Source organism: Triticum urartu, chromosome 1A (genome assembly GCF_056163025.1).
Source record: "Triticum urartu cultivar PI428250 chromosome 1A, HENAU_Tu73, whole genome shotgun sequence".
Lineage (NCBI taxonomy): Eukaryota > Viridiplantae > Streptophyta > Magnoliopsida > Poales > Poaceae > Triticum > Triticum urartu.
In genome coordinates, this window is record NC_141873.1 from 256,669,307 (window position 1) to 256,683,995 (window position 14,689).

The window sequence follows — 14,689 nt, forward strand, 5'->3', positions numbered from 1 at the left end:
AGCAGTCATCTGGTGATTGGGACGCCAAGGACGCGAACATGGCGAGCTACCGCTTCCTCGTTCAGCAAATCAGTGGATATTTTGAAGGATGCGAGTTCCTTCATGTACCGCGCGCCGACAACATGCAAGCAGATGCCCTGGCATGAGTAGGCTCCACCCGGCAAGCTATACCAGCCGGTGTTTCTCTCCACCGCCTCCTCAAGCCGTCTATCAAGCCGTCTCCAGAATCTGATTCCATCTTCGTGCCGCCTGACCCCGACACAGTCGGATCCGACTTGGGGAACCAAGCAGGCGGCTTGGGGACTTCGACAGGCGGCCCGGGGACTGCCGTAGTCGCACCCGGCCCAGGGACTTCGGAACTCGGCCCGGGGGCTACTGCAGCCGGCCCGGGGACTGCATCGACACACCAGACGGTGGCCGACTCCAACTCTTCACCACCCAGCCCACCCGCCATGGTCACAGTAGCAGTTCTAACAATAGAAGAAGTCACAGCTCCATCATGGGCCCAGCCCATCCTCAACTTCTTAGTAAACAGAGAGTTGCCAACCGATGAAATCTCGACAAGACAAGTTCAACACCGAGCCGGAGCATACACAATAGTAAACCGAGAGCTTGTTAGGCGCGGTGTCACTGGAGTCTTCCAGCGCTGCGTTGAGCCAGAGAAGGGCATAGAAATCCTCAAGGACATCCACCAAGGCGAATGCGGCCACCACGCAGCCTCACGATCACTCGTCGCCAAAGCTTTCCGCCATGGATTCTTCTGGCCGACTGCTTTGGATGACGCCAAGGAGCTAGTCAAACACTGCAAAGGGTGCCAAGTTTTCAGTTCCAAGCAACATCTGCCGACTTCCGCACTCAAGACCATCCCCCTCACCTGGCCTTTTGCCGTCTGGGGGCTGGACATGGTGGGCCCATTCAAGACGGCACACGGCGGCATGACACACCTGCTCATCGCCATAGACAAATTTACCAAGTGTATGGAAGCAAAGCCGATCAAAAAGCTGAATGGGCCGACTGCGTCACTTTCATCGCAGATATTACAACCCGGTACGGCGTGCCGCATAGCATCATCACCGACAATGGCACAAATTTTGGAAAGGGAGCACTGGCACGTTTCTATGCAACACACGACATCCGGCTGGACCTAGCGTCCGTTGCCCACCGGCAGTCAAACGGCCAGGTCGAGCGAGCAAACGGCCTCATCCTCTCCGGCATCAAGCCCCGACTGGTCGTTCCACTGGAGCGTTCGGCCGGCTGTTGGCTCGGCGAGCTGCCGGCCGTCCTCTGGAGCTTGCGCACTACCCCAAACAAGTCAACCGGCTTCACCCCTTTCTTCCTTGTATATGGTGCCGAGGCTGTCATCCCAACCGACATCGAGTTCGACTCACCTCGGGTCACCATGTACACGGAGGCGGAGGCCATGGAAGCACGTGAAGATGGCGTCGACCTGCTGGAAGAGGGCCGGCTGTTAGCCCTCAGCCGGTCCGCCATCTATCAGCAGGGTCTGCGCCGCTACCACAGCCGGAAGGTCAAGCCAAGATCCTTCCAAGAGGGCGATCTTGTGCTCCGGCTGATTCAGCAAACAACCGGCCAGCAGAAGCTCTCGGCCCCTTGGGAGGGCCCCTTCGTCATCAGCAGAGCTTTAGGCAATGACTCCTACTACCTAATCGACGCGCAGAAGCCGAAGGCGCGCAAGAGAGATGATTCCGGCAAGGAGTCGGAACGACCATGGAACGCCAATCTCCTCCGAAGATTTTACAGTTAAAAAGCAGTATGTATCACGCTAACTTTTGTACTAAGTATGAGACAAAGGGTCCCCCAAGGAGCACTCGGGGACTACCCTTTTTTATCTATGGATGATGGGTATCATGCCTATCAATATGTTACTACATTTGTTTTTTCGTCCGGCACCGGGTCTGACCAGTCGGCCCGGGGACTCGCCGCCTTAAGTTATATATAAAGTTCTGCCTGCAGTCAGACAAGTAGTGTGCCGGCACCCAAGCCCCCTCTTGCCAAAAGTCACAGCTCGAAGAATCGACTGTCCGACTAGCAAGAGCCAAGGGCAGGAAAGGATGCCCACACGAAAAACGGCTAAGGACCAATGAACTTATATAACGCGAGCCGGACTCCCGCCCCGCCAGCCGGCTACCAGAGCAGCCGACTGGCCGGCTTCCCGTTCACCTTGTTGCAATCTAAGAAAGCTCGAGTACTTGCCTTCCCAAAACAACCAAGTCCTTCTCCAGCCACAGACTGCAGAGCAGCTGTCCGGCTGGGAAGGCGGTGGCCAAGGAAAGGCGGCAAAGGAAAAAGCTAAAAGGATGAAAAGCAAACATGAACGGAAGCCAAACACATGCATAATATTTACACAAAAGACCTTCGAAAGGCCAGCATTCAACATAGTCTGAATACACCCCCGGTGGGTGGAACTGTGCAAATTTAAAGATTGTTCGAAAGAGTAACAAGCAGGAAAGCAAGGACGGAGGATCAAGCCAGGGGAATGACGGGCGAGTTGGGCAGGTTAGTGGAGTCGGCAGTGCCGGCTGGAGGAGTGACCGGCTGGCGAGTCTCGGCATCGTTGCTAGAGGCACGATCAGGGTGAGGCGGGCTGGTCGCTTCGCCGTCCGGCGCAGCGTCTTCACCATCCTCTCCCTCCTCCCCTTCGCCCTCATCACTGGAGGCAATCTCCTCCGCCGAGTCCTCACCTTTTGCAGGGTTCATCCTGAACCACTCCTCCGGCTGAGCGACGCCGGCGTCATCCACCTCAGGGGCAAAGGCGCTGGTGTCGGTGTACTCCACGATCGCCGAGGCGCGCTGGATGATAGCCGGCCGCACCGCCTCCAGCTCCTCATCAGCCTCCTGCCGCCAGGTGCTCAGCTGGTCCAAGTTCAGCCCAGGATACCAAGCTCGGACGAACTCCGGTGCCCGCCCAACGCCGGACCGGGCCGCTGACGCCTTCCAAGCCTCGAAGCGGCTGACTGTGACCTCCAGCCAGTCGGCGGTCCGACTTGGGGTGCGCGAGATCACCTCGCCGGGCCAGAGGGCGGCCAGCACTTGCGCCCCGGCGCACTGAAGACGGCGGAGCATGCGGTGGGCCGGCTGCAGGCGGGCTTGAAGCGCTAGAAGTTGCTCCTCAAGTGACCGGCTGGCACCCGGTGCGACCTCGGCCCCCGCCTGCCGTCGCGCGTCGCGGTAGGCCTCGATTGCTTGGGTGGCGGCAACAGAGTAACCGGGAAAGTAATCTGCACAAAGAAAAAAAGAAGTAGCACAAAGTCAAAAGACGAACCAGATAGTAGGAGGCAGGTAAAGAAACAATGAAGAAGGCGGCCCACCGTCGATTAAGTCTTCTACCCGGCTGTAGCCTTGACTCAGCGCCTACCTGGCCTCGGCCCAGTTCGCCGCCTCGGTCTCGTATTCGGCTTTGAGGGCGGCCTCGCTGTCCTGTGCCGCCTTCAGGGCCGCCTTGTGGCTCTCCTCCTGGTCGGCCAGCTTCTTGGCCAGGCGGTCACGCTGTTGAGCCAGGGCGGCGCACTCGGCCTCCTTGGCGCGAAGGGCGGTCTGGGCTCCGCTCAACTGGCTCCTCAAGTCAGCATTGGCCCCTGCAGATATGAAGAAAGAAGATGTGAGAAAAAGATCCGACCCGACTGCTCAGCAGTCGGCCCGAATCTCGGGGACTACACCCAGTGGGTGCGCTGACGTGCCCCCACTTGAGACAAAAGATGAAGCACTTACTCCGGCTCTCGGTCAGATCGGTGGTTTTCTGATTCAACTCCTGGGCCTGGGAGTTGAAGGCAGCCGCGCAGAGGTTATGATACTCCTGCAGATAAGATAAGTGATACAAGTAAGAACAAGACGACAATTGGAGTCTACCAAGAAGTTCCAAGCCGCCTGCTCAGCAGCCGACTCGGAACTCAGGGACTACACCCAGTGGGGGTGCTGACGTGCCCCCACGGAAGAAATCAGGAGCAATCAACAAAAAGTGGAAGGACTCACCCGGATCACCGTTCACGTCGTGAGAAATTCTTGAGTGTACTGCTTCAGCGCGTTAGCTTGGGCCTGAAGCCAGTACCGGACGTCCTACGCCGCCACGTTCAGAACGGCCGTCCCGCCGCCCGGCGTCCACCCGGACCAGCTATCGCTAGCCGCTTCCAGGTCCTGGGCCAATGGGCCGGCGCCAGCGGCATTGTGCGGATCTGGCGCTGAAGTCGCCTTCTCCGCGCGCCGATGGGACGGCGACAGGACCACAAGGTCCGCCCCGACAGTCGGCTCACCTCTGGCCGGCTGCACGGGCAGCGCGTCGGGCCGGCTACCTTGGCCCTTTCCAGCCGGCGGCGTCGGTTCCGTCTCCTTCCCCTTCGCCACCTGGCCACGGCTGGTCTCCTCCGTCGGGGGCACTGGAATGTCGGGTGCCGTGGTGCGAAGGGGGATGACGAGCAGCGGAGGCTGGTTCCGCTGGGCCTCCACCTCCTCCTCCGTGGCTGCGGCCTCCGCCTGGGCCTTGGCAGCTGCGTCGGCCCGTGCCTCCGCTGACTTCTCCCTCGCCTCCCGAGCCGCCCTCCGCTCCTCTGCCTCCCGCTCCTCCCACGCTTCCCGCGCGTTTCGCTCCATCGCCTCTAGGAGATCGGCGCAGGGATCCACACGGCGGGAGCTTGAGAACCCTCCCACGGGTCCGAATACGGAGGCGGCAGGGGCTCGTTCAAGAGAAAGTGGGGCCCTGTTTGATAAGTCAAGAAGAAGGCTTAGAAAGATATCAACCGAAGAAGAAAAAGAAAGGCGTAAGAAAAATAACACTTATGCTGAAACTGACTGCTGCTGCTTCACCACCTTGCGGAAGCGGGCCGCCTTCGCGGCCGCCTCATCCCGCTTGGTCGCCGCCGCGGTACTCTTGGGCTTCTTTGGCCGACTACCAAAGTGGGTCGACGTGGCCCGGCATTTTTGCGCACCGCCACGGGCAGCCGGCGCGGCGGATGGGCCCACGCCTTGATGATCGGGCGCCAGCTGACGGCGTGGAACAACTTCGGGCTCATCATCACCGGGCCAATCCTCGAAGGAGGCCCCGAGCCCAGTGCCACCTGCCTCGCTGCCTTCCCCTGTGACGTCGTATTCCATGGCGGCAGCCCCCAGGTCCAGATCGTCTACGTCGTCCATCGTGCGGTCGGGAAGGAACTGGCGTTCTACCCCCGTAGCCCCGGTTGCCGGCGGAAGCATGGGGTTCTGCCGGAAACAAGCCGACTGGTCAGGAGTCGGCCATCATGAACCCGGCAACAAGGAAAGAGGAAAAGAAGAGAAACTTACCACAGGCGGAGGATTGGCGCGAGAGTACGGCTCCTTGCCGTACTGCCACTCCTAGGTGAGCTTGCAGTTGGAAATATAGTTCAGCATGTAAGACACCTCGGCGTGAGGCATCTCCTTGATGCTTAGCCGGCACGGGTCGAAGCGGTCGCTTATTTGGCAGATCATGTGAGGTCGGCCCTGGAGCGGAAGCACCCGGCGCTTGTCGGTGTTCTGGGAACGGGGGTCCCCAGACTTGCCTGCCTGCGGCCTGCGGCGTGGCTCAGAGGGGGGCCCAGCGCGGCCCATCTTCACCAACACAAACCCAAGACCCTCGCGAGGGGCCAAGCCTCGCGGGGCGGACAACGTGGAGCTTCCTCAGGCGCGGCCTCGTCAGGCTGGCTCACGAGGAGGCGGAGAGATCAAGGCGGGGTACCTCACGAGGTGCCCGTGACGCAAGCCATGACGACTGGGGGCGCCAGGCGGGTGCCAGCCCGCGCAGTGTCCTCCCTTCCTCTTTGGTGCAAAGGGGGCAAGCGCAGCCGCGGAGTACCGAGGCATCAGGCAAAGGTTGCCATTTCGGTGCAACGAGACCAACACCAGGAGGACTACGAGACGAAGGTCACCGTGGAGCCCAAGATGGCGTCATCACCAGAGCTTTGCGCAGGCGAAGACTACTTTTGTCAGGATAGTTGATACTAGCTGTCCCCCTTAAAATTAGCCCGCCATTGTTGGCTCCCTTCCCGCTCAATATTTGGGAAGAGGACCGGGGCCTCTATAAATAGGACCGGCCACCCACAGAACAAAGGGGGGATGAGGTTGAAAGAAAGGAGAGGGATCGAAGGATAGAGAGGATCAGGTAGAGAGAGAGAGAGAAGGGTGACTGAGCTCCTCCCAGCAGTTCATCGCCCCAGCCAAGAATAGACCCTCGCAAGGCTGCTCTTCCTTGTATTGTTCGTCATCATCAGCCCAAGAGGCAATCCACCACACCACACACTGGAGTAGGGTATTACACCACAACGGTGGCCCGAACCAGTATAAACCTTGCGTCTCTTGTGTTGTTCTCTCCTTAGTTTAGATCCTAGCAAGGCGGAGGAGTGCAGTTAGGCAGGAGGCAAAATCTCCGTGCGCAACCCAGTGTTCGAACCTCAAGGGTCCGCCGGAACCCGAAATCCGACATTTGGCGCGCCAGGTAGGGGTGCACCGGGATTCGTCTTCCACCACCCTGTTCTCCTCCGACCATCACGCCCATGTCTGACGCTCGTCGGGCCCGCGCCGAGCGCCGGGCCGCGCTTGCTTCCTGCGTCGCCCAGACGGCCCCTGTCGGCGGGCGTCCTCGCCGTTCCCCGTCACCTGCCGTCAACGCTGCCACCGGCCCGGCGGGGGATGAGCAGCGAGCATCGTCCCAGCATCCGTCCATGCGGCAAGACGGCCGCACCGCAACTCTCTCGCTCACCCCAGCTGGTTCTTCGTCCCGCGCGCTCCGCGCGCCCATGGAGCCCCGCAACCTCTCCCCCGCCCATCGCGCTGCACCAACACCCCCGGTCATCGCGGCCCTCTTGGGCGGCTCGCAGGCGCCGCCTACAAGTCACCACATCAAGCCGTTCATCCGCCGGGTCAGCGCCGCTTCCACGCGGCAGGGGGCTCCCCTGGACCGGGCGGCGCCCGAGACCGGCCTGACCTTCAGCTCGGAGGACCACCCCTCCAACTCGGCCTGCTCGGGTGCGCTCTCCATGCTGTGCACCCCCACCATCTGCCAGGTGGCCGTCACCAGAACCCTCATTGATGGCGGCGCGGGCCTCAGCATGCTCTCGGTCGAGGCCCTCAACCTCCTCTACACCCCCTGGAACGGCTGCAACCCAGCCGGCCCTTCTCAGGCGTTGGGGGCAAGTCGTCCAGCTCCTTGGGACAGATCCGGCTCCCAGTAACCTTCGGCACCTACGACAACTTCCGCACGGAGCTGGTCGACTTCGACATCGCCCCCATTGGCCTCCCCTACAACGCCATCCTCGGCTACCCAGTGCTGGCCCAGTTCATGGCCGCGAAGCACCCGGCGTACAACCTCATGAAGATGCCCGGGAGTAGCGGTGTCCTCACTGTGCACGGGGACACCGGGGACGCGCTGCGGGTGCTCAAGCTCGCCTTCAAGACGGCGGCGTCGGCACAGCCTGCCGACTTGGAGACCCCCAGGCCCAAGGGGGCTGCACCCGCCAAGAAGAAACAATTGTTCACCCAAGACAAGGCAGAAACCAAGCAGATACCCGTCGATGAGGACGGATCCACCAACGCCACTTTCACCATAGGTGCCCACCTCAAACCCGAGTAGGAGAAGGCCCTGGTCGGGTTCCTGCGCACAAACAAGAAGGTATTCGCTTGGGAGCCTGACCAGTTGGCAGGGATCCCTAGGGGTGTAATCGAGCATCACCTCAACGTGTGCCCCAACGTGCGCCCTGTGAAGCAGAAGGCCAGGCGGCAGTCCACAGAAAAGCAGACCTTCATCGTCCAAGAGACCCGCAAATTAGAAGCCGCTGGGGTCATTCGCGAGGTCCGATACCCGGATTGGTTGGCCAACCCTGTCGTTGTGCCAAAGAAGGGAGGGAAGGAGCGCATGTGTGTCGACTTCACCAACCTCAACAAAGCATGCCCGCAAGATCCGTTCCCGCTCCCCCGCACCGACCAGATCGTCGATTCCACTATGGAATGTGACCTGTTATGCTTCTTGGATGCCTTCTCTGGGTATCACCAGATCAAGATGGTGGTAGAAGACGTCGAGAAGACAGCCTTCCTAACCCCGTGTGGGGTGTACTGCTACACATGCATGCCATTCGGGCTGCGTAACGCAGGGGAGACCTTCCAGCGGCTGATGCACATCACCTTGGGCCCGCAGCTCGGGAAGAATGTTGAAGCTTACGTCGATGACATTGTGGTAAAGTCTCGGGAGGCTAGGACCTTGATACAAGACTTGGAGGAAACCTTCGCGAGCCTCAACGCAGTGAACCTACGGTTCAACCCAGAGAAGTGTTTGTTCGGAGTCCCCTCGGGCAAGCTCTTGGGTTTCCTCGTGTCCCACCGAGGCATCGAGGCTAACCCGGAGAAGGTCAAGGCGGTGGAAGACATGAGCCCGCCAAAGACCCTCAGATAAATGTAGAAGCTCACGGGGCGCATGACCGCGCTAGGGCGCTTCATCTCCAAGTTGGGGGAACGAGCACTGCCCTTCTTCCAGCTAATGAAGAAAAAGGGGCCCTTCGAGTGGACTGAAGAGGCCGACAAGGCGTTCCAGGATCTCAAGAGATACCTGACCAGCCCACTGGTCATGGTGGTTCCGCACCCTCAAGAGCCCCTGGTGCTTTACCTCGCCGCCACTCCCTACTCCACCAGCGCTGCCTTGGTGGCAGTCAGAGAGGAGCATGAAAGCACAAGTGCTCCCTAGGTGGTTTTGATAATTGATGACAACATATCTCTTGTTGGACTAACATTTCTATCTAGCATGTTTCAGATAAGTTCAACAATGGAGTGGCATGGACTAAAGGTTGTGGGAACTCCTTCAAGATGCTAAGGACAAAGGATTGGCTAAAGCTTAAAGCTCAAGACTCTTCATTTTACATTTTAGTGATCCAAGATCACATTGAGTCCATAGGAAAAGCCAATACTATCAAGGAGGGATGAGGTGTTGCTTAATGAGCCTCTTGCTTCATGTGCTTAATGATATGCTCCAAAATCCTCAGCTACTTTCCCACTTCCACATATGACCTAAACCCAAAGCCAAACTCGGACCTACCGATTATTCCTATCCGGCGCCACCAAGTTTCACCTGTCATAGCCACTGCCAAACCCTAGCAATTCGGTTCTACCGATAGGGATCTCGGTCTCACGGAGATGGGATTGCAAACTCTCTGTTTCCCTTTCGTAACTTTTCGGTCTCACCGAAAGAGCGAATCGGTCCCACCGAGATTGCAATGTAAACTCTCTATTTCCCTTCTATAACTTTTCGGTCTCACTGAAAGAGCAAATCGGTCCCACCGAGTTTGCCTGACCAACTCTCTGGTTAGCTTATTACCAAACTCGGTCTCATCGAGTTTGTGTAATCGGTCTCACCGAGATTACGTTATGCCCAAACCCTAACCATATCGGTCCTACCGAGTTGCATGTCAGTCCCACCAAAAATCTCTAACGGTCACTAGGTTTCCTATTTCGGTCTGACCGAGTTTGTTGATTCGGTCCCACCGAGATTGGTAAATCGTGTGTAACGGTTGGATTTTGTGTGGAGGCTATATATACCCCTCCACCTCCTCTTCATTCGTAGAGAGAGCCATCAGACTAAGCCTACACTTCCAGCATCCTATTTCTGAGAGAGAACTACCTACTCATGTGTTGAGGCCAAGATATTCCATTCCTACCATATGAATCTTGATCTCTAGCTTTCCCCAAGTTGCTTTCCACTCAAACCTTCTTTCCACCAGATCCAAATCCTATGAGAGAGAGTTGAGTGTTGGGGAGACTATCATTTGAAGCACAAGAGCAAGGAGTTCATTACCTACACACCATTTGTTACTTCTTGGAGAGTGGTGTCTCCTAGATTGGCTAGGTGTTACTTGGGAGCCTCCGACAAGATTGTGGAGTTGAACCAAGGAGTTTGTAAGGGCAAGGAGATCGCCTACTTCGTGAAGATCTACCGCTAGTGAGGCAAGTCCTTCGTGGGCGATGGCCATGGTGGGATAGACAAGGTTGCTTCTTCGTGGACCCTTCGTGGGTGGTTGCTTCTTCGTGGACCCTTCGTGGGTGGAGCCCTCCGTGGACTCGCGCAACCATTACCCTTCGTGGGTGGAGCCCTCCGTGGACTCGCGCAACCGTTACCCTTCGTGGGTTGAAGTCTCCATCAACGTGGATGTAGGATAGCACCACCTATCCGAACCACGGGAAAAACATCCGTGTCTCCAATTGCGCTTGAATTCTCCAAACCCTTCCCCTTACATTCTTGCAAGTTGCATGCTTTACATTCCGCTGCTCATATACTCTTTGCATGCTTGCTTGATATGTATTGTGTATGTTGAAATTGTGCCTAAAACTCCACTCAAACCAAAAAGGCCTAAAAATTGCAACTTTAGCACTAAGTGTCTAATCACCCCCCCTCTAGACACATCTACTTCTAGATCCTACAGAGCGCCGAATCAAAACCGCGGCAGCAGCCCGGGACAAGGAAAAACAGGGACAAGGAAGGCGTACAGAAACCGCCACTGCGGCTGAGGAGGATCAGCCGCCGCAGAGGGGCGCACCAGAGGCGGAAGAGGCCCCTCTTCCAGATGGCCAGTCTCAGGAGGCCTCATTGCCTCAAGAGGCGCCACGGTCTCCGAAGGGAGCCACCAGCACTGACGCACTCCACCTCGTTGAGCACCCAGTGTACTTCGTCAGCATGGTGTTGCGGGATGCAAGGGCACGGTACCCCATGCCTCAGAAACTCCTCCTCGCACTACTAGTGGCCCCGCGCAAGCTGCGGCACTATTTTCAGGGTCACCCCATCAAGGTCGTCTCGTCATCCCCCCTGGAGAGAGTGCTCAGGAGCCCTAATTCAGCTAGAAGGTTCGCTGAGTGGAACATAGAACTGCAAGCGTTTCAGCTCGAATTCAGCACGACCAGAGTCATCAAGGGAGCAGCGTTGCGGATTTTGCGGCAGAATGGACGGAGGCGCCAGGCCTCAAGGCCGACGAGGATCGGTCCCTGTCCCCGGGAAGCGAGGCGCCAGAAGGCTGGGTCATGTACTTCGATGGGGCGTTCTCCAGGCATGGCGCTGGGGCTAGGGCGGTGCTTATATCGCCCGCTCAGGACAAGCTCTATTACGCCGTGCAGCTCTGTTTCCAGCAAGGTGAAAAGGTCTCCAACAACATAGCGGAGTATGAAGGTTTAGTAGCGGGCTTGAAGGCCGTGGCTGCCCTGGGGGTGAAACGCCTCACCATCAAGGGCGATTCGCAGCTCCTTGTCAATTTCTCCAACAAGGTGTAGGAGCCGAAGGATGAGCACATGGAAGCCTACCTAGCGGAGGTCCGCAAGATGGAGAAGCAGTTCTGGGGGTTGGAGTTGCAGCATGTGCCCCATGGCACCAATCAGGAGGCCGACAACATCGCCAAACGGGCGTCCAGGTGGTTACCTCAGGAGCCTGGCGTTTTCGAGGAGCGGCTCTTCAAGCCATCAGCCCTGCCGTCGTTATTGAACACGGCTCAGCCCCGGGAGGAGCTCCCCCAGCCACCTGCCTCAGGGGCTCCGGCCTGTGGCCCGGCCTCAGGAGCACGCCTGCTCCTGACGATGGAACCTCAGGAGGGATGTTGGATCGCGGAGCTCCGGAGTTACCTAACTCAAGGGACCCTGCCGGAGAAGGAGGAGGAAGCGGAGCGAGTGGCACGCCAGGCCACGGCATACTACATCAAGGATGGAGAGCTCTACCGGAAGCGGCCAAATGATGTATCCCTGCGCTGCATCTCCAGGGAGCAAGGGAAGGAACTGCTGGAAGATATACACGGTGGAGACTGTGGACATCATTCATCATCACGGACCCTCGTCGGCAAGGCGTTCCGCAGTGGGTTTTATTGGCCCACCGCGCTCAATGACGTCGTCGAACTAGTGAAAGCTTGTGAGGCCTGCCAGTTCCACGCCAAGCAGATCCATCAGCCAGCAGGAGGCTTGCAGACTATACCCCTTTCGTGGCCATTCGCAGTCTGGGGGCTGGACATATTGGGCCCGTTTCCTCGGGCGCCCGGGGGCTACCGCTACCTCTACGTCGTCGTGGACAAGTTCACCAAGTGGGCTGAAGTAGAGGCTGTCCGCACCATTCCCGCGGGTTCCGTGGTCAAGTTCATCAAGGGCATCGTGAGCCGGTTCGGGGTGCCGAATCGCATCATCACGGACAACGGTTCGCAGTTCACCAGTAACCTCTTCAAAACATACTGTGCTAACCTTGGAACGCAGATATGCTATGCTTCGGTGGCGCACCCCCGAATCAACGGCCAGGCCGAGCGAGCCAACGCGGAGGTCCTGAGGGGCCTCAAGACCAGGACGTTCAAGAAGAAGCTGGAGGCCTGCGGCAGAGGTTCGTACGATGAGCTTCAGTCCGTGTTGTGGTCCATCCGCACAACTGCGACCAAGCCGACTAGAGAGACCCCGTTCTTCCTGGTCTACGGAGCCGAAGCGGTCCTCCCTCACGAGATCAGACGTCGCTCCGCACGGGTCCTGGCGTTTGACGAGGCGCAACAGGACGCCATGCGGTGGATGGACCTCGTGCTGGGGGAGGAGCGTCGCCGAGAAGCCGCGCTACGAGCGGCGAGGTACCAACAAGCACTGCGGCGATATCACTGCCGCAACATCCGCCCCAGAACTCTCGAGGTAGGAGACCTCGTGCTCAGGCGGGTTCTCTCCAGGGAGGGGCTGCACAAGCTCTCTCCCATGTGGGAGGGCCCGTTCAAAGTTGTTCATGTTTCCAGGCCCGGCTCCGCGCGCTTGGAGACTCAGGAGGGGGTGCCAGTCCAGAATGCATGGAACATCCAGCACCTCCGGAGGTTCTACCCCTAAAAAGGCCCAGAGCCTATGAAGAAGGCGAATGCCTGTGAAGCTATCGCGTTTTGGAAAAGGCCCAGAGCCTGTGAAGAAGGCGAATGACTGTGAAGCTATCGCGTTTTGGAAAAGGCCCAGATCCTGTGAAGAAGGCGAATGCCTGTGAAGCTATCGCGTTTTGGAAAAGGCCCAGAGCCTGTGAAGAAGGCGAATGCCTGTGAAGCTATCGCATTTTGGAAAAGGCCCAGAGCCTGTGAAGAAGGCGAATGCCTGTGAAGCTATCGCGTTTTGGAAAAAGCCCAGAGCCTGTGAAGAAGGCGAATGCCTGTGAAGCTATCGCGTTTTGGAAAAGGCCCGGAGCCTGTGAAGAAGGCCAACGCCTGTGAAGCTCGCCGCCCGTGACACTCTCACGTAATAATGAGTTGGGGCTATACACGCCCCGGAGTCTCAGGAGCGCCGGCCTCAGGCCCTGGGGCTCCCTCCCACGCCCAGTGGCAGCACTTAGCTCCGCGCTGGTGAGAAGACGTCGAAGACTAGATTAGGTGCCGGACGCGGCTTTTCATTTGCTTTCCGCAGTTGGCTTGTTCCTTCTCATTCGAAGTTTTATTGAAGTTGTTGCCGTCTTTGGCTTCTGGTTCTTCGACTTTTCACTCTCTTGCCTCGATTTCTCTTGTGCAAGGCCTCGCGAGGGGGGCAGCTGAGCGCCCTCGCGAGTGTTCCTATCCTAGTCATTCAAAGAGTTCGCGACCTGGGCCCATTACAGGAGCACCCCTCCAGTCCGTGCCCCACGGGCACCGCGACACAAACAAAGGGCCTGGGTCGGTCGCCCCCCACGGCCGGGGCCGGGAACTATCCACGCTCGGGCACGTAGCCGGAAGGTACGATAACGAAAGCAAAACAATGATTAATAGCAATAACCCAAACACGCCCCCGCGGGGCTCCACACTACTGTCTTTGTTATGCAGGAAAAAGGAAAAGAAAGAACAAATCTGATGCAGCTCGACTCACACCGGCCCACAGGGAAGGCCCGAGCTGCCTCCGGAGCTCAGGCGGACTCCCTCTCGCGCTTCACCAGGGCGCGACGGCGGGCGGACACGTTGCTACCTCCCAAGCAGATACGATGGCGTGGAGGCTGACCGCGGCCACCGCTAGAAGAGTCACCGCCTGAAGAAGATCCGGAGAAGCTTGAGGAACCCTGAGCGCCGCCAGCCGCGCGAGCGCTGCCCTCTCCATCATCGCTGGAGCTGGGTTCCCAGCCGCGGTCGTCACCCTCAGGGCAACACCCTGCGCGGCGACCATCTTCCCCAAACACCCTCATGTAGAGGGTGGCATCGCGTCGAACTTGAAGTGTAGGGTGCACCGACGGCTCAGGCCACGCGCGCGGGCAAACGTCTGCCAACCGCGGGCCAGGGACAGGCTCCCGGCCGGGGAAACCTCCAGCGAGACCCATGAGGCCCGACTGCAGCAGCCGTCGGCCTGGAGCCAGAGGCCGCCTGGGGCGCCGGCCGGGAGCTCGCCAAGGAGGAAGCGAGGAAATGGAAGCCGGGTGCTAGTCGGCCCCGCCGACCACACGACGAACTCCGGCAGCACTTCAGCAGCGCAAAAGCGCGGCCTAGGGGGACGCGCAGCCGGAGCGCGCCCCCCGGCCGCAGCAATCCGCGCGTCACTGTGCGGAAGATCGCCTCCACGGCCGCGGGGAGCCACCGTGGTGGCCACAGGATGTTTGCGAGGGCACCCTCGGCCGCGCTTGGGTGGGGTAGAGGCGCGCTCAACCTGGCGAGCCTTCCCCTTCTCTACGGCCGAGAACCTCCTCGACGAGGCCATGAAGAAAAAGGAGAAGCAAGGGGGGATGGACTGGAAGGGCACGCGCCGGTCCATACTT